A 19848-nucleotide genomic window follows, 5' to 3' on the forward strand; every position below is an offset into this window, starting at 1 on the left:
GCCCAGAGGGGCCTGCCTCCTGAGTGGTCGGGCCGGACGATGTCTTCTTCTTTTTAGGGGCAGTCTCGGGAGGCCTCCTGCTTCCACAATCTGGGTCTTCCAGTGACGCGGCCTGAAAGGCTCGTTCCAGGAAACACACCGCGTCCTTCTCTTCACAGGGCACCGTGATGACTCCGCCGCTTCTTGGCATCTTGAGTGCGTTGTAGCCGTGGTGAGTTACGGCCATGAACTTGGCCAGCGCTGGGTACCCAAGGATGGCGTTGTACGGCAGGCGAATGTGAGCGACGTCGAAGTCGATGAGCTCGGTGCGGTAGTTGTCGCATGCCCCGAAGGTGACAGGGAGGCGGACCTGCCCAATCGGGACCGTGGAGCCGTCGGTGATACCGGAGAAAGGCTTGGTTGGCTGAAGCTGGCTGTAGGGCACTTGAAGGTTGTTGAATGTTTCCACGGACAGGACGTTGAGCCCTGCCCCGCCATCGATGAGGGCCTTGGTGACCACCACGTTGCTGATGATTGGGGAACAAAGCATCGGGAGGACTCCGGTTGTAGCCGCACACTTGAGCTAATCTGCTGAGCTGAACGTGATGGCGCACGCCGACCACCTGAGAGGGCGCGTGGCTTCGAGCCTGGGAAGGACTGCGTTCACTTTGCGGGCGAACTGCTTGAAGATGCGCTGAGAGGCTGGGGCTTGTGCCCCGCCCAGGATGCAGGCGATCGCGCGCGGCTCCTGGAAGCCCCCAGCCCCCTCGTCCTGGTGGCGGTCCTCGTTTCTCCTTGGTTGCGGCGGCAGCGGTGGGAGGCCTGCGTTGCCTTGCGGGCGATCCTCGCGAGGCTGATCCCTCCAGTCTGCCTCGCGAGGCTGATCTCTCCAGCCTCCCTCACGAGGTGGGTCTTGCCAGCGATCCTCGCGAGGTTGATCGTGCCACCCTTGGCGCGGGCCACGGTCTTCCTAGCGTCCTGCGTTCCTTTCTCCTCCTCGACCGTAGCCCCGGTCACTGCGGTCAGGGCGATGGCCGATCCTTCCTTCTCGCACGGCTCGGAGCTCTTGACATTCGTTGGTGTTGTGGGTGTGGAGGTCGTGGTACACACAGTACCGGCTGCCTTTGAAAGGTTCGGGCTGATCTCTGCCCCGCTTGGTGTCTGGTTCTGCCGCGAGCACGGCAGCCCCCTTGCGCTTCACATCCTTGGCCTTGGGCTTCTTCTCTTTTGGGTCTGCGGCAGGCTACTCGAGGAGGGAGAGACTCCCTTCCTCGGCCCTGGCGCACTTGGTTGCCAGGTTGAACAGCTCCAGGGAAGTGCACAGGTCTTCATGCATCGCCAGCTCCTTCTTCATCTTGACGTCGCGCACGCCGTCGGAGAAGGCCGAGATGATGGCCTCCTCAGTCACCTTGGAAATCTTGAGGCGTGCGTTGTTGAAGCGCTGGATGTACTTCTGCAGGGTCTCCCCAGGCTGTTGCTTGATGCGGCGCATGTCGCTCACGGCGGGTGGCCGGTCGCGAGTGCCTTGGAAGTTGGCGATGAAGCGGGTGCGCATCTCGTCCCAGGAGGAGATTGTGCCTGGAGCCAGGTTCAGGAGCCAGGTGCGGGCCCCGTCCTTGAGCGCCATGGGGAACCAGTTCGCCATGACCTTCTCGTCTCCGTTGGCAGTTTCGATGCCCAGCTCGTAGAGCTGGAGGAACTCCGCGGGATCAGCCGTGCCGTCGTAGCGAGGAGGCAAGTCTGGCTTGAACTTGCCGGGCCACGCGACGCTGCGAAGCTCGGCGGTGAAGGCGCGGCAGCCTGCTGTGGCCACGGGAGGCTTGGATGACGGGGAGCTTGGTCTTGCATGTCCCCACGCGCTGCAGCTGGGAGCGGCGCGGGGACTTGGCGCGTGGGAGCAGGAGCATGGTCGCGACGTGCTGGAGCAGGGAGCGCCCGGGCAGCTTCTTGCGGGCGAGGGACTTCTTGATAGCTCTGCTCCTGCCGCGCTGGCACCTGACGGAGCGGGTTCCGCCCAGGGGCCACGCGCCTTGGAGCCATGGCGCCTTCCTGAGGAGGAGGCGGCCGGGGCGCCGCCGGAGCTTCATCGCCCGCGCGGGGCGGGGTGCAGCGGAACGGACGGCGCAGGAGAGCCCCCTGTGGCGCGGACGAGCTCGGCGACGCGGTCGAGCCATTCTTCGTAGACGTCGTCGATGGGATGGTAGCGCAGGAGCTCGTTTGCCGCGATGAGTGCAGCCCGAGCCTCCATGGGCGCGGGACGAAGAACCAGCTGGGGTGAGCGAGGGAGTCGCGGTGCGGCCGTCTTGCCGCACGGACGGATGCTGGGACGATGCTTGCTGCTCGTCCCTCGCCGGGCCGGTGGCAGCGTTGACGGCAGGTGACGGGGAACGGCGAGGACGCCCGCCGACAGGGGCTGTCTGGGCGACGCGGGAAGCGAGTGCGGCCCGGCGCTCGGCGCGGGCCCGACGAGCGTCAGACATGGGCGTGATGGTCGGAGGAGAATGGGTGGTGGAAGACGAATCCCGGCGCACCCCTACCTAGCGCGCCAAATGTCGGATTTCGGTTTCCGGCAGACCCTTGAGGTTCGAACACTGGGGTGCGCACGGAGATTTCGCCTCCTACCTACCTGCACCCCTCCGCCTTGCTAAGATCTAAACTATGAAAGGAACAACACAAGAGACACAGGGGTTATACTGGTTCGGGCCACCGTTGTGGTGTAATACCCTACTTCAGTGTGTGGTGTGGTGGATTGCCTCTTGGGCTGATGATGATGAACAATACAAGGAAGAATAGCCTCGCGAGGGTCTGTTCTTGACTGGGGCGATGAACTGCTGGGAGGAGCTCAGTCACCTTTCTCTCTCTCTTTCTGATCTAAACCCCTCTCTTTCCTTCCAACCCCTCAGCCCCCTTTGCTCTGTGGGTGGCTGGTCCTATTTATAGAGGCCCTGGTCCTCTTCCCAAATATCGAGCGGGAATGGAGCCAACAATGGCGGGCTAATTTGAAAGAGGACAGCTAGTACTAGCTACCCTGACAAAAGTAGTCTTCGCCTGCACAAAGCTCTGGTGATGACGCCGTCTTGGGCTCCACGGTAACCTCCATCTCGTAGTCCTCATGGTCTTGGTCTTGTTGCACCGAAATGGCAACCTTTGCCTGATGCCTCGGTACTCCGTGGCTGCGCTTGCCCCCTTTGCACCAAAGAGGAAAGGAGGACACTGCGCGGGCTGTCACCCGCCTGGCGCCCTTGGTCGTCATGGCTTGCGTCATGGGCACCTCGTGAGGTACCCCGCCTTTATCTCTCCGCCTCCTCGTGAGCCAGCCTGACGAGGCCATGCCTGAGGAAGCTCTGCGTCGTCCGCCCCGCGAGGCTTGGCCCCTCGCGAGGGTCTTGGGTTTGTGTTGGTGAAGACGGGCCGCGCTGGGCCCCTTTTGAGCCACGCCGCAAACCGCAAGCAGGCAAGTCTGGAGACCCCCGTTTCTAGAACGTCGACAATAAATACTGGTACTTTTTCCTATAAAATTGATCAAGTTTAAAAGTTTGACTTAAAACAAAAGCTGGATGTACACTTATTCGTGGACGAAGGGAGTATTTCGTAAGCAGAAGAACTGTTTTTACTATCATAATTTTCATCCTTGCCTGATTTTTTTAGCAGTACTCAGCCTCTTACAGAAATGTAGGAAAAAGCTACGTACTATAGATCCAAAGTGGTCGGACCCTTTCCTGGACCCTGTGCAAGCGAGAGCTACATGCACCAGGTTGCCCTTTTTTTAAGCTTATATTCCGTTTGTACTCATGTTAATTGTGATGATATTAAGAATGTACATTTTTTTGAATATTTACTGTGGAGCAAGGACCACAGCCCTTTATTAATGAAATAAAAGAGTTAACCACTGTATGAGCAGAACAGTCAGTCTCAAGTCCAGAAATTAGAAGGAACCTACATTATACCTACCTATATTTACATGAGGGTGTTGACCCAAGCTAAGACCTGTTGTTTGATGCTATCTCTAGGCCTATGCGCTAGAAGATGAATATCATGTACAAATTTACATTTCCAGGTAGCAAAAGAAGCACGCTCTCCCCTGACAGTTCTTCTATTCCTTAATATCCAAATGTTCCAAGCTGCCATGAGCATAAACTTGAAGAATAAAGGATGCCCAAACCTTGACCTTGCTTAATATATGCATTGCTGGACATCAGAGCCATGGATCCTGTCAATCTGAAGGTAATTCCAAACCCTGTAGCTAAAATTAATTACATTGGAAAAACAGATGGGTCCTATCTTCATGGAGGTATGCGTTACATATAACACAGAGATTATCAGGCATAGATTATCCCCTTCGCTCCTTTGTAAGTGTATGTCTCCGATGTTGGCATTGCCAATATCCATTTGTTGGTACTAAATTAGGCTACTATCGTGGGGGTGAAGTATGTGTAGAGTATTTATATATAGGTTCAAGTAAATGTTGAATTGTTAATTATTACCATGCATGAATAATTGAGGGATCATTGCTGCTTTGACTGGTAGAGAACTTGTATTATTGGATAGAAAAATCTCAAATTACATGATACATTGGTATTCTAGTACCGATGTATGTAACAAAGTAAAGAATTTTTTCTATATAATAAAGTAAATAGAAAAGGTAACTAAAGCGATATATTAAAAATGAAAATAATATTCTAGAATGGTTTATGATTGTTTTAGTTTCCTCCAAATAGTTGGCCACTAAAAAAATTTAGTGCCCATTGGTGTTCACTCTTTTGATATTCATCCATATGAGAGGTTTCGGCCATTACAGGTTCCTTGTAGGTACTAGACATTTTGATTCTCTCTCTTGTCTTGCCAATCTCAAGCTTCTCTTTGCAGAGTCGAAGTTGCACCTCTGCCATTTTTTCTTGCGTCTATGCTCGTAATGCTTCTGTGTCATGGTATAATTGAACATCATCATGTGTAATTGTTACAAAAGAGTTGTCATCTTCGAATTTTCATTTCTTTTTTTCCTTCAGTTTGGTTTCATCCGGGCGAGTTTCTTTTTCCATCCAAGTTTGTATGTTAGCATTACCTTTGCCTTTTGCCTCCTCGGAGTGTCTACTCCACTTCTAGTGGACTCTAACCTTCTCCCACCAGTACAATAGTGTAAAGTTTTATCCTATCTTCTTGTACCTGGATAGGGTTTTCTGGACAAGCTGCAAGTCACATTGCCAACTCGGATGGGCATCTTTTAGCCTACTATAAACTCCATGAAAAGCAACAACTTTCCTATTAGTTTTACCCCAATGGTCCTTGCACTTTTTGCTGTTTATCCTCCAGATGGACAGACTGTTTTTATTGTAGTCATCTGTTACATTCTTCCAGTACACCTCTCTTTTTTGTTATTTCCATCAATGGAGTCTATGGAGTTATTCAACCAAGCACTTATCTGCAATAAAAAAAATTATATTCCTAAATGTTTCTTGAATAAGAATATTGAACTTCTTAAATATGGAAACAATGGAGTTATTCTACCAAGTGTTAATGTGCGTGAAATTTATTATATTTCTACAAGTTCGTTAAAAATATATCTATGTACAAGTTACTGGAAGGAAAAAATTATGTGTATACTAATTACTTGAATGAAAAAAAAATGTTCTAAATATTGAAGTGATGTAATTACTTTAATCAAGTGCCAATGAGCGATAACATTCATTGTATTTCTATTTGTTCCTAAAATTAAAAAGTGAAATAGATGAATTTTTCTAATGAAGCACTAATATTAATAAGATTTTATTACCAATGGCTTTATGATAAATAAAAATTTATTCCCACATGTTTAAAAAACTATAGCAATAAAAATACTTGATATCTACTCACCGGTTTAGTGTTGTCCTCCTCGATCGATGCTAGACACTGACCTCGGCTATCTTCTTCATTGTCGTCGTCATCTTGGTCATTGGTACCATTGTGTTGCATACTCGGAGCAGAACCATAGTCGCAATATCCACTAGAATCAAATTGTTGGGACATATATGATTGGGAAGACAAATTTATTGGATAATTAGGAGGTGGATACATCTATGGATTTTCATATTGGGAGCTAGCAAAAGCGAACCAGTCGTTCTGGAAGGGATTCATTGAAAACTGTGATGTGTATGAACAAAAATTTGTGTGAGATATGAGAGGATTGTGTTGTGAACTAGACCAGCTCTACTCAACTAGTTCCGGTGGTATGCACGTTCCAAAATTGTCTACTCATACACAACACAATTCTACTCATATCCACACAAGTTATTGTTTATACACATCACCTTTTCCAATGAATCCCTTCCAGAACGACTGGTTCGCTTCCGCTAACTCCCAGTATGAAAATCCAGAGATGTATCCACCTCCTAATTATCCAATAAATTTGTCTTCGTAACCACATATGTCCAAACAATTTGATTCTAGTGGATATTCCGACTATGGTTATTCTCCAAGTATGCAACACAATGCTACCAATGGCCAAGACGACGACCACAATGAAGAAGATAGCCGATACTAACCTCTAGCTGCGACCGGGAAGAACAACATTAGACTGGTGAGTAGCCATCAAGTACTTTTATTGTTATAGTTTTTTAAACATGTGGAAATAAATTTTTGTTTATCACAAAGCCATTGGTAATAAAATTTTATTAATATCAGAGCTTCATTAGAAAAAATCCATCTATTCCACATTATTATTTTAGGAACAAGTAGAAATACAATGAATGCTATCACTCATTGGCACTTGATTAAGTAATTCCATCAATTCAATATTTAGAACATTTTGTTTTATTTTCATTCAGGTAATAGTAGACATGTAACTTCTCTCCTTCCAGTAACTTGTACACATATGTTTTTAACAAACTTGTAGAAATATAATCAATTTTCACGCACATTAACGCTTGGTAGAATAACTCAATTATTTCCATATTTAAGAAGTTCAGTTTCTTTATATTGTAGATAAGTGCTTGGTTGAATAACTCCATAGACTCCATTGATGGAAATAGCGCAAAGGGAGAGATGTGCTAGAAGAATGTAACGGATGACTACAACAAAAACAATTCATCCACCAAAGGAGAAACAACAAATACTGCAAGGACCATTTGGGTAAAACTAATAGGAAAATTGTTGCTTTTTATGGAGTTTATTGCAGGCTAAAAGATGTCTATGCGAGAGTTCAATGTGACTTGCAGCTTGTCCAGAAAGCCTTAGCCATGTACAAGGAGATAGGACAAAACTTTACACTATTGTACTAGTGGGAGAAGGTTGAGTCCACCAAAAGTGGAATAGACACTCCGATGACGAAAAAGGCAAAGGTAATGCTAATATACAAACTCAGATGGAAAAAGAAACTCGCCCGATGGAACCAAACTGGCGAAAGGAAAAAAGAAAGAAAAAGTCAAAGGTGACGACTATTTTGTAACACTTACACATGATGATCTTCAATTATACCATGACATACAAGCATCACGAGCATCGTCGCAAGAAATAATGGCAGAGGTGCAGCTTCGACTCTCCAAAGAGAAGCTTGAGATTGGCAAGACAAGACAGAAGATCAAAATGTCTAGTACCTATAAGGAACCATAATGGTTGATACCTCTCATATGGATGAATATCAAAAGAGTGAACACCAACGGACACTAATTTTTTTTAGTGACCAACTATTTGGAGGAAACTAAAACAATCATAAATCATTTTAGCATATTGTTTTGATTTTTTAATATGTCACTTTTACCTTTTCCATTTACTTTATTGTGTAGGAAAAATTGTTTACTTTGTTACATACATCGGTACTAGAATACCAATGTATCATATAATTTGAGATTTTTTATTCAAGAATACAAGTTCTCTACCAGTCAAAGCAACAATGACCACTCAATTATTCATGCATTAATAATACTTAATAATTCAACATTTACTTGAACCTATAAATACTCTACTCATTGCACATACTTCACCCTACATGTAGTAGCCCAATTTAGTTCCAGCAAATGGATGTAGGCAGTGCCAACATCGGAGACATGCACTTACAATGAGCGAAGAGGATAATTGATGCTGGTAAATCATTTGTTCAATTATCAATAGTTACTATATCATGAGAAGGTTGGCCTAACAATATTTTATGAATTGAGCAGGTAAATGCTTGGTTAAGTGTTCCCACTGATTTTGTCGTTGGCAATGAAAACGGTGCCCAGGATTACTGGTTTCAAGTCACTGAAGAATTTAACGCAAATATACCGATAATCGCAGAAGACAACCTATCCAAATCAAATGTCGTTGGGGTAAGAACTTTGAAATTCTATTATTCGATGGCATGTGGCGCAGGGTCAACGATGCCTTTGCAGCTACCGGATAATCTAACCAAGACTTGATTTCAAATCTCTTCAAATGTATAAGTTATAAATGAATCGACCATTCGAATTTCTTAACTTGTGGATGTCTGTACGAAATTGTCCCTAGTGAAAGATGTACAGTAAAGTACTATAGCACCAGTGCGTCAAAGTTTAGTTTTGTTCTAATAAAACAGAGGTTCTATTTTTCCTAACGATGTCATAAACTGTAAGAGGGATATTTTTGATTAATTATCTTGTTTAACATAGTCCCAAATTTCACTATCTAAAATTAAAGACCAGTCATTTTGGAACATGTCAAAACTTTAGACCACAATCTCTTGTTCTTCTGCGATACCATAATTTTCCTTCATAGAACTATTGTTGTATCAATTCCACAAGAAAAGGCACAAAAATGCACAACTAATTCACCAGGGATTATTAGGGCGACGGGCAGGAAGACTACCTAGACGCTGTACTTGATAATGATATCGGCGAGCTTGTCCATCTTGTAAGCCTCGTGCTTGCGCGCCGTTGCCTCTCCTTCCTCCTGTCCTCCAGCCTCGCTGCGAGTTCCTCCGGCCTCGTCCGCCCGCGGGAAGGCACGGCTGCTGCCTCCTCCGATCGCGCGCCGCCATCTTCCTATTCGTCAACCTTGCCGCCAACTCCTCCGGCCTCATTGATGAGGGTTTGTGCCGCCTCCGCTTGCGTACCACTCTCTTCCCGCCCATTAGCCTCGCCGCCGGACCAGCCTCTCGTCCCCATGATGAGGACGCACGTTGTTGGCTCCTCCGTCCGCACGTCGCCATTCGCCGTGTCTTGCTGGATCTAACGTGCCGATCGGCCTCTCGTTCCCATGATGAGGACGCAGGTTGTTGCCTCCTCGGTCCGCACGCCGCCATTTGCCGTGGCTCGCTGGATCTAACGTGGGATGCAGAAGGGTGTGGAGAGTTCGAGAGGAGACAGCTGAGAGTGAGGTAGCTAGCTGGTTCAGTGTTCCGTCGGGTTATCCTTTTTGGCGTCGAAGCTTCAGTGGATGCATTGGAGAAACGGGCGCTTCGCATGCTCATCCGGAAGAAGAAGAAAAAAGGCAGGTGCTCGAACTCTTCTGCGTTGAAAATCGAGACGCTTATGCTGCTTCATCTTTATTTATTTTTTCTTTTAACGCAAGCGCTCAAATAGGCGCCCCTGCATTGAACATGTCTTAGAAAACTACTAGCGTTAAACTCTGGTTTCATGCAATGGAACAGGGGAAATTGCTTTACTCCATTAATTTTGACTGATACTCTTCACATGAAAATGGGGCTAGAAGCGTTAGAAAGTTACATTGTGTGCTTAAATGACTGCTTTTTTTAAAGACCCAACAATCGTTGCATTTTCATGTACTCCCTCCGTATCAAAATATAAGACCTTTTTAGACACTGTTATAGTGTCCAAAAATCTTATATTAAGTTACAGAGCTAGTATTATAAGCAGGGGGCAGAACAAACTGTACAGGGCGATCATTCATCATCTTGTATGGTTTCACGTTTGTACACCTTGTAATCTCCATGTTTAATGCAACGTGCGGTCACTACTAAAGAAAGACGATCCAAGAAAGACAAACCCTAAACCCTATTGCGATCATTCACAAGACGATCAAGGAAAGACAGAAAAAAGCAAAAGAAGAAACAGCGGCCGGACAGAGGCCAGCAGCGATTAGCGTGCTATATCTCACGTTCCTTTCCCCGAACGGGGGTTGCTCCGGCGAGCCGCCAGTGCTTCATCGCACGCCGGATTGAAGCAACAACGTCGCCTACTGGTGCCAACTACCTCCTGTAAGACTCGATTGTTCAGCTCAGCCCAAATCTCCCAGGCAGTGAGGTGGACCGTACCCCTTTGCATGCCCTGGAGCAATGAGAGGAAAAATCCAACGTTGTGCAAGCTCAATTCTTTTTTCTTTTTTTTTTGTAATGCCGAGTGGGACACAATGCTCAACACATCCCTATCTTACTCGCTTACCGATCATTGTCCCTTCTTGCTTGCCGATGTCAAAGGGCCTAAAAGATCTAGGAGGTTAACACTTGCCTTTTAGGATCTCGGGTCAAAAGATTCTATGAGGAAGGGGAGAAACCTTGGAAATCCATCATAGAACAAAAATATTTGTCTGGGAAGCCTAATCTTTTTGCTGTTAACCCTACTCCAAACTCTTCTAGGTTTTGGAAAGGATTCCAATCCATCATCCAAAACCTGAAGTTTGGATTTAGATGGAAGGTAGGTAATGGTGAGAGGATTAGATTCTGGGAAGATACCTGGTTTGGGACCTCCCCTCTAGCTACCCAATTTTGGCCTATATACTTAGTCTGTAATGAGCAAACCAGAACTATTAAAGAGGTCTGGGATGGGGATACTCTCAAGCTGACTTTCAGAAGGAACTTCGATGATAAACTCATGGAGCAATGGCACCACCTGGTCGAGTGCGCCAGAAGCATTGCTCTCTGTGAGGACATTGATTCACTGATATGGCAGCTTGAAAGCAAAGGTGTTTACTCATCAAGCTCTCTGTATCAGGTGATCAATTTTCGTGGGGTACAACCAGTTTTCATCCCTGCGGTGTGGAAACTTTATGTGCCCCCGAAGATCCACGTTTTCTTATGGCTTTTCTCGTATAACAAGTTGATGACAAGAGACAACCTGAGGAAAAGGCACATCATTAAACCTCTGGATTGCGTCTTTTGCTCTGAACAGGAAACTAACACTCACTTGTTTTTTGAACGTATCGTAGCAAAAAACATTTGGTCGTTTGTGGCTGACCACTTTCAGGTCCGGATGGGAATAGGCTATGAATCTGTAGCCAGATTTTGGGTATCTAATAGAAAGAACTCTGCTCTAAATATAGTTTCATCGGCTGTCCTCTGGTGTTTGTGGAAGTATAGGAACTCTATTATCTTTAACAACACCGTTTGGACATCGATCTTGCAGGTTTGGAGGCTGATCCTCAGAACCCTCAAGTTCTGGGCGGTCTTGGCACCAAAAAATGGCAAAGCTCGTCTGGAGATTTTCCTGACAGCGCTTACAGCCTTCTTGCGCCAGCCGCTGAGAATAGCGAGTGGCTGATGCTGGGAGGTTGTACGAAGGATGGGGTTGTGAATCAGTGGGGCAGGCTGAAGATCTCTGACGATGATTGGCGTTTCCATTCTCCAAAGAAGAGTGCCCTGAAGAGCAAAAACTTGCTGAGTAGCCCAGTCTCGACGCTTGTCTGCTGGTCTCCTCAAGCAGCCTCAGCGCCACCATTCAAGCTCAGAAGGGCTGCGGAGATGGAAGCGGACACAAACCTGGAGATTTCAGTCTGATTTGTGTTACTCTAATTTCGGGCCTGCGTGCCACCTGATCTTTTCAAAGTTCTGTTTCCCTGGTTTCCCTTTTTTATCTCTTAGTGCCGTTTAGGCTGAACTGCTCCCTAAGTGAGCTGCTGTATAACTGATCGCGTTTTGGTTTCATGCTGAGTAATGGAACCGGGGAGGGAAACCTCCCTGTTCATCTAAAAAAAAGATCTAGGTGCTTCAAGTTCGAGAATGTTTTAACCTCCATGCCTGTGTTCCACGAGGTGGTTCACAAGGCTTGGAATGAACATTTGGACCACACCAAGTCTTACCAAGTTCTATTCCACAAGCTCAAGAAAGCGGTCCTTCGTCTCAATGAGTGGAGAAGAGGGCTCTTCTCCAAAGCTAAGGTTCACCTCCATGCCACCCTTTTGGTGATCCTTAGGTTTGATACCGCCCAGGAGATGCAACAATTATCTATTGACGAGCATGACCTTCGTGCTAGACTAAAGAGACGGGTCATAAGTTTGGCGGTGCTTGAGAGATTGAGGAAAAAAGCAATGTGCAAGGATTACCAACTTGAGAGAAGGGGATGCAAACACTACAAAATATCACCATCGCATCAATGCAAGGAGGAAGAACCACATTCGTAGGCTCAAACATGGCCAAGGATGGGTGACCAAGCATGAAACAAAAGAGAAAACTATCCTTCACCACTTCACCAATGTCATTGGGAAAGGATGTTATAGCTCCAAAGACTTTAATTGGGGTGAGCTAAATTTGGAGGTTCCGGACTTGGATGGGCTTGATAGACAAATTTCTGAGGAGGTGAAAGATGCCATTGATGATATGCCTAGTGACCAGGCACCCTGGCCTGATGGTTTCACGGGTGTATTCTTTAAGAAGTGTGTGGGAGCCATAAAGGTTGTTATCATGAAGACTCCAAGACTTTGATTCCTTGCATGTGAAAAATCTTCATTAGCTTAACTCCGCAATGTTGTGCTTTTGCCCAAGGAGGGTGCAGAAGGGGTCTCAGACAGTCAGACTATAGGCCGATTAGCCTCATTCACACGATTGCAAAAATTATTGCAAAGGTGCTCTCTCTCCAGTTAGACCCGCATATGAACGCACTTGTCTCGAATGCTCCAAGTGCTTTCATCGAAAGGATTATACACGACAACTTCATGTAAGTGCGGAAACCTTTGCTCGGTGGTTGCATAAGAGGAAGACCCCCTCGCTCCTCTTCAAGCTCGATATCTGCAAGCCTTTTGACTCTATTAAATGGGAGTACATCTTAAATCTTCTCCAAAAGTGTGGGTTCCCAAGAAAATTTTGCGATTAGGTTACCGCTCTTCTCGGCACAAAATCTTCGCGGATCCTTCTCAATGGTGTGACCGGACCTTCCATCAAGAATGGTCGTGGCCATCGTCAAGGGGACCCCCTACCCCTGCAGCAAATGCTCGAACTGACAACTAAGAAGGGTATACTACACAAGATCCGAGGGAAAGGCACCATGGTGAGAACACTGCTATATGTGGATGATGTGGCAATCTTTATGGCCCCTATCGAGGGTGACATTGATAGTCGTGCATCCATTCTGAGAGGATTTGGGGAGATTACGGGCCTATGCACTAACTTTCATAAGAGCTCAGTAGTGCCCATTCAATGCAGCCATATCAACCTTGATTTCATCTTGCAAAGCTTACCGACAACTAGAGCTTCCTTCCCCATGCGATGTATGGGGCTTCCACTCTGCATTTGGCAACTCAAAAAAGTGGGCCTTCAATATCTTGTACACAAGGTTGCGAGCAAGCTCGTCACTTGGGAGGGTCAAAACATAACCTTCATTGGGCGCACGGCTCTCGTCAAGTCCGAGATCACTTCCCAAGCAATCTCCTTCATCACCCCAACTGTGCTGCCGCCAAGTATACTCCATGACGTCAACATTCTCAAGCAAGCATTTATTTGGTCCACTTCAGACTAAACAACCGGCGCTAAATGCAAGGTCTATTGGGAGGTGGTTTGCCGGCCTCTTGAATATGGAGGTCTAGGAGTGCTCAACACCAACAAATTTGCGCGCTCTTAGGCTCCGATGGCCATGGTATGAGTGAAAGAAGCCATTCAAGTTGTGGGTGGGGATGAGCAATCTGTGCAACTTTTTCTATGCTTCCATCATCACCATTGGCAACGGAGCGAGAACGCCGTTCTGGAGCTCCCTTTAACTCCTTGGGCAAAAGCCTATGGATATCGCTCCACTTATATACGAGGCGTTCACAAGAAAAATTGGGAAGTGAGGGAAGCACTTACAATGCGTGGATCTTCGAAATCAAACCTCCTACCATCGTCACCGCCCAGCACATCTGTGAATTCTTCAAGCTTTTTTTTTCGAGAAAACGCAAGAAGAGCTTGCATTTCATTGCTTTGGAAAGAGGGTTTCGGTTACAATCCTCCTAGGAGGGAATTACAAGGCTGAGGGCATGTTAGTGCACGTCCCAGGTTTGGGGCAAGATGGCACGAAGCCCGAGGGCGCCGGCTCTGGCCCAGAGGGTGGCCTCGTCTTTGATCTTCGTGAGCAGGTCGGTCGTCGAGGGCTGGCCTCTGTTGAAGACGCAGTCGTTGCGGTGCTTCCATATCATCCATGGGACGAGGAGGGTCGCGGAGGCGAGGCCCTTGCGCATGAGTGTTGGGGTGGCATGTCGCGCCGTGCGCCACCAGTCGTTGAGAGAGAGCTCTCTGTCGGGCGGGGCGCAGGGGAGCCTGAGCCAGTGCAGAACCTCATGCCAAATCTGTCTGGTGAAGGGGCAGGCGAGGGTGAGGTGGTGCATGGTCTCGGGGCCTGATCACAAAGGAGGCAGCGTGCGGGGTGCTGCAGGCCTCGGCGGGCGAGGCGGTCGGCAGTCCAGCATCGGTCCAGGCGGGCGAGCCAATGGAAGAAGCGGACGCGCGGCGGCGCCCAATTCTTCCAGGTGAGCTTCCATGCATCGCAGCTCAAGGAGCCATTGAAAGTGGCGAGGTAGGCTGATTTGGCGGAGTAGACGCCGCTTGTGCTCCACTTCCAGACGAGGCGATCTGGCTCGGCGGAGAGTGTCGTGGCGCTGATAGTTTGCCAGAGCTGTAGGTACTGCCCGATCTCGTGTATGCCGATCGTGCCGTGAATGTCCCGTGCCCACTTGTTGGCCTGGAGGCCATCGGCGACGGTCCGGAGCTTGCGGCGGCGCTTGGGGGTGCAGGCGTAGAGGAGTGGCACGATCTCACAGACGGAGCGACCGTCGATCCAGCGATCTTCCCAGAAGAGGGCCTCCGTGCCGTTCCCGATTTGCATGGTGGTAGAGGCGAAGAAGAATGAGCACTCCTCAGCGGTGAACTGCAGGTCGAGGCCTGCCCATGCTCTGGTGTTGTCCGTGCGGCTGAACCACAACCAGCGGGTGCGGAGCGCAAGGCTGGTCCGTCCGAGGTCGCGCACGCCGAGGCCACCGAGCGAGAGCGGCCTAGCGACGCGATGCCAGTTGACATGGCAGTGGCCTCCGTTTGCCTCCGCGCGCCCAGCCCACAGGAAGCCGCGCTGAATTTTCTCGAGTGCGCGGATGGTCTTCTTGGGTGGCGCGAGGGCGAGGAGCTGGTGGATCGGTATTGCGCTGAGGATGGCTTTGACGTACGCAAGGCGGCCGGCTTTGTTCATGAGATGCGCCTTCCAGGTGGGGAGCATGCCGGCCGTTTTGTCGACGACGGGCTGCAGCTGTGCGGCCGTCGGGCGATGCAGAGTCAGAGGGATGCCCAGGTACGTGATCGGGAGCTCGGCGAGGGGGCAGCCCAACAGGTTGACAGCAGCCGTGACATCATCAGCGGTGCATCGGATCAAGGTGGCCGAGCTTTTGTTGTAGTTGACGAGGAGGCCTGAGGCTCGGCCGAAGAGCAGCAGGATGCTCTTGACGGCGGTGATGTCGGCAACGGTGGGGTGGCAGAAAAGGATCACGTCATCGGCGTAGAGGGAGACCGAGGGGATCGGGCGCCGGGGGTGTAATCGCTGCAGGACGCCCAGCTCCGTGGCACGGCGTAGAAGGCGACCGAGCATGTCGACGGCGAGGACGAACAGCTGCGGGGACACTGGGTCGCCCTGGCGAAGGCCACACCGGTGCCAAATGGTGGGGCCGGGGTCTCCGTTGATGAGCACCTTCGTGCTGGCCGAGGAGAGCAAGATGGCGAGCCATTCCAGGAAGCGATAGCCGAAGCCGTACTGCCGGAGGACCTCGAATAGGAACGGCCAGCTGATGGTGTCGAAGGCACAAGCGAGGTCCAGTTTCAGAAGGGCGCGAGGGGCCCCGAGCTGGTGCAGGAGGCGTGCAGACTGGCGCACGAGGATGAAGTTGTCGTGCAAGCTGCGCCTAGGGATGAAGGCATTCTGGCAAGTGCTGACGAGGTTGCAGAGCTTCGGCGCGAGCCGGAGCGAGAGGACCTTGGCGAAGATCTTGGCGACGAGGTGAATTAGGCTTATAGGCCTAAAGTCGCCGAGACCGCGTGCGTCCGCGCGCTTCGGTAGCAGGGTGAGCAGGGCCTGGTTGAGGGAGCAGAAACCTCGACCGCGCAGCTCGTACAGTTGCTGGAAAATGTCGACGAAGTCTTGTCGAACAATGGGCCAGCACGCACGCAGGAACTCTGCGGTGAAGCCGTCCGGGGCCGGAGCCTTGCGAGCGGGGAGTCGCTTCACAGCGTTCCAAATTTCCTCGGCGTCAAAGGGGGCGTCGAGGTCGTCGAGGTTGGTGGGCGTGATCAGCTCGGAGAGGTCGAGGCTGCAGTCGCGGGGCGTCTCGTGGCCGAGCAGGGCGTCAAAGTGCGCGTAGGCCACGGCCGCCATGTCGCGGGGGCGGAGATTGGGGCGCCGTCCACGGTGAGGCAATGAATCCGATTCTTCTGCCGGCGATACGTGCATTGCCGGTGAAAGAATGATGTGTTAGCGTCGCCGTCCTTTAGAGTTGCGATGCGGGCGCACTGTCGGGCGATGGTGCGCTCGAGAGAGGCGAGGCCGAGGTAGGAGGCCTTGATCTGCCGTCGGAGCCAGTCTTCGTGCGGGGACAGGGGCCGGCTCTCCTGCGTCGTGTCCAGCCTGAGAAGGAGCTCTCTGGAGATAGCGAGCTTGAGGCGAACGTTGCCCACAGTTCGCATGCTCCAGCTAGTGAGCTTGCGCGCAGTGATTTGCATGCGTTGCATGAGTCGCCGGAAGGGGTCGCTGCAATGGGTGGAGTGCCAGGCGTCCGCCACAGTGTCGTGGAATCCATCCAAACGTGTCCAGAATTCCTCAAAGTGGAAACGGCGATGACCTGGCGGCACCGGTTTGCAATCAAGCAGCAATGGGCTGTGATCGGAAACAACGGAGGCAAGGCATCGGAGATGGCACTCCCCATGCAGTTCCTCCCAGTCGGGGGTACAGAGGACGCGGTCGAGGTGCACCAGGGTGGGGGGTGACTGCTCGTTGGACCACGTGTAGCGCCGGCCATTGAGGTAGACCTCTTTGAGGACAAGGTCGTTGATCGCACGCCGGAAGCGACCCATCATGCGGCGGTTGAGATTGCCATTGCTCTTGTCTTCGTCACGGTAAATGAGGTTGAAGTCGCCACAAAGCATCCAGGGGCCGTTGCAAGCCGCCCGGACGTCGCGAAGCTCCTGTAAGAAGGCGATCTTGTCGGCGTCTAGCTGCGGCCCATAAACCACGGTAATCCACCACGGTGTGCGTGCGCCGGAGGGGGCGGATACCTTGGCCGTCAGTGTGTGTGACGTGAACTCAGGGTCCGAGATGGCTACCTCCCTGCTTTTCCAGGCAAGCAAGATGCCGCCACGGGTGCCATCCGCGGGGAGGTAAACATAGTCGTCGAATTCCGAGCCAAGTGCTTCGAGGACAGTCGACGAGCAAACCAAACCCATCTTTGTTTCTTGGAGGCAAACGATAGACGCGTTAGCGGTTACAACGAGAGAACGAACGGCAGTACGGCGAGCGCGCGCGTTGAGGCCGCGCACATTCCAGATCAGAATCTTGGGCTCATGATCCATGGAGAAGAGGTCGACGGAGGGGCGCGGGGGCGCGGTCATGCCTCAATCGGGCTGCCGGCGACCACCGTGGTGATCGGCGCGATCGTGGGATCCGCTGGTAGCTCGCGATCAACCAGCGCGGCAATGGCCGAGAGGATGGGCAGAGTGATGGGCGTGGCGAAGAGGCCTTCATACGCCTTCATCTCAACCGAGGTGATCCTCTGGTCGACCCCGACGATGCCCAGGGTGCGCAGGATGTGGATCTGCGAGCGCCGTTCGGCCGTTGGGGGGGCTGCAGATTTGCAAGGCGTGGAGGCGGCCGAGCGTCCGCGCCGTGGGGTGAAGTTGGGAGGCACGCGTCGTGGCCGTCTGCCGGGGGTGGGAGGGCCGCATCGATCTGCTTAGTGGCGGCGGCGAGGAAATCTCCCAGAGTCCAGGAGGCGGGCGCCGTCGCGCGTGGGCGGGATCGGCGAAGGGTGATTGGTGGGGAAGCGAAGCGTGCGGGAGGGCACGGCGACGTGACGTTGGTCGCAGCCGAATGAGTCATGTGCATGCCTCCATGTTGGGTCGCCGCCTGCGCGTCCCCAGGGAGGGCCTCCGTCGGCACAGCGCCATGATGGGCCTCATGCTGGGCCTCGGACGGGTGTGCCGTCTCGGCAGCGGGCCGGGTCGTGGCTGGCTTGTCCATGCGTGGTGGGGCCTCCACGGGATCCTCCCATTGCTCCAGCACCGGTCCAGCTGTCGGTGCATGGGCCGCCAGGGCGGGGGTTCGGTCCGTGGACCGGTCAGCATTGGGCGCAGCAGCGCCAGGGGGGGACAGCGGCAGAGCGCTGCTTTGCCCCGACAGCGGATCAGCGGCAGGCGTCGAAGGCTAGGAGTCTGGCACCATGCTGGCCAGTGATTGGCCATCCACAGGGCTATCCTGATCCCTATGCATGTCATGGCAAGCCTCATCCGGCGCCGTCATCGTGTGGCCCGCCCCAAGAGGCAGAGGCGACGCGGGCGGGCTGGCAGGGGCTGGGTTGGGGGAAGGCCGAGCCAATAGCCGTCGCCCAGCTGTCGAGCTGGTGGGTGGTGGGATGCGAGTTTCGGGGCGGGAGGACGATGGTGGCGCGGGGGGTCCATCCCTGTCGCAGGCAGCCAGCCTTTCCTTTCCCCGACTCTTTCCCCTTTTGGAAAAGCGACGAGAGCCCGAGGGCCCCCCAGCAGCAGGCCAGGGGTCCATCGTGCGTGTGCGCCTGGCAACGGCCGTACGTCTGCGAGGTTGGCACCACCCGGCGTCGACGACGACCCCATCGGCGCGGCCACGGCGGCTGGACACGCGACAAGTCGCGGAGTCGACAGCCATGCCGTCCGCACGACCGTCAGGGGTGTTGGGGGAGCGCCGGCGCTTGCGCCCGCGGCGGCGGCCGCGGTGGCGTCCTGCAGCGTGCTCACGACCGACGTTTCCATCATTGCCGTCCGGTGCGTCGTCGTCGCTTGGGCCGGGGCCGTTGCGGGCGGGGGGCTGCGCCGGCCGGCGGGGTGTGGCCGAGGTGAGCATGATGGAGACCGGGTAGATGAGGGTGCGCATGGCTGGCGAGAGGGTGCGGTCGCGGGCGTGGTTGCGGGACGGGACGGGCTCGACGATCTCCAGGACGGCCGCTTGGCGGATGCTCGCAAGGTCGCGCGTGCGCGCGGTGAGGCGGAAGGTGGCGAGGTCGGCACGAGAGCGCGTGCTCGGGTGGAGGCGCTCAATCCAGCAGCTGGTGCCGAGGATATGCTCGGCGGTGGACAGGTGCCATGCGTGCGCCGGAATGCCGCGGAGCTCGAGCTCAACACTGCAGTCCAGGGAACCGAGCTGCGCATGAGCAAGCTTGTTCCATGGGCGGAGCGCAAGGGTGAACCCGGGGCCGTTGATGAAGTGGTCGCCGGCGAGGCGGTCCATGAGCTCTCTGGTCGCGAAGATGAGGAGGAAATCCTCGGGGCGATGCGCGTGGATGGTGAAGTCGCTGGGGAGGAGGTCGAAGGATGCGTACATGACGCTCTCGACGTCGCTGGCGGCGACCGCGGGTCTATCTCCGGTGATGGAGACGACCATCCCACGGCGCAGCACCAGTTCGGCCTCCTCCATCTCCACAGAGCGCGGTATGATGACGCGCACCGGGTCGACGGCCGGGGGCGGCGAAGGCTGGGGGGGCGCTGCGGCCGCCACGGGCGGGGCGGCGATGCGGGGGTGT

At 52.1% G+C, this 19848-nt stretch overlaps 1 protein-coding gene across 6 annotated transcripts in view; it reads right to left on the reverse strand.

Annotated features, from left to right (window-relative positions):
- Positions 1-3820: 3820 nt before the first annotated feature.
- LOC119269541 (pentatricopeptide repeat-containing protein At1g09820-like) overlaps positions 3821-19848 on the reverse strand; it is a 22320-nt gene continuing 6292 nt past the window's right edge. For 2 of the 6 annotated variants that reach the window (XM_037551437.1, XM_037551419.1), the window contains one exon: positions 3821-4216. The gene's annotated coding sequence lies outside the window, so the exon portion shown is untranslated. The other 4 variants (XM_037551412.1, XM_037551431.1, XM_037551466.1 and 1 more) reach the window with 4 other exon arrangements.

Source organism: Triticum dicoccoides, chromosome 1A (assembly GCF_002162155.2).
Source record: "Triticum dicoccoides isolate Atlit2015 ecotype Zavitan chromosome 1A, WEW_v2.0, whole genome shotgun sequence".
Classification (NCBI taxonomy): domain Eukaryota; kingdom Viridiplantae; phylum Streptophyta; class Magnoliopsida; order Poales; family Poaceae; genus Triticum; species Triticum dicoccoides.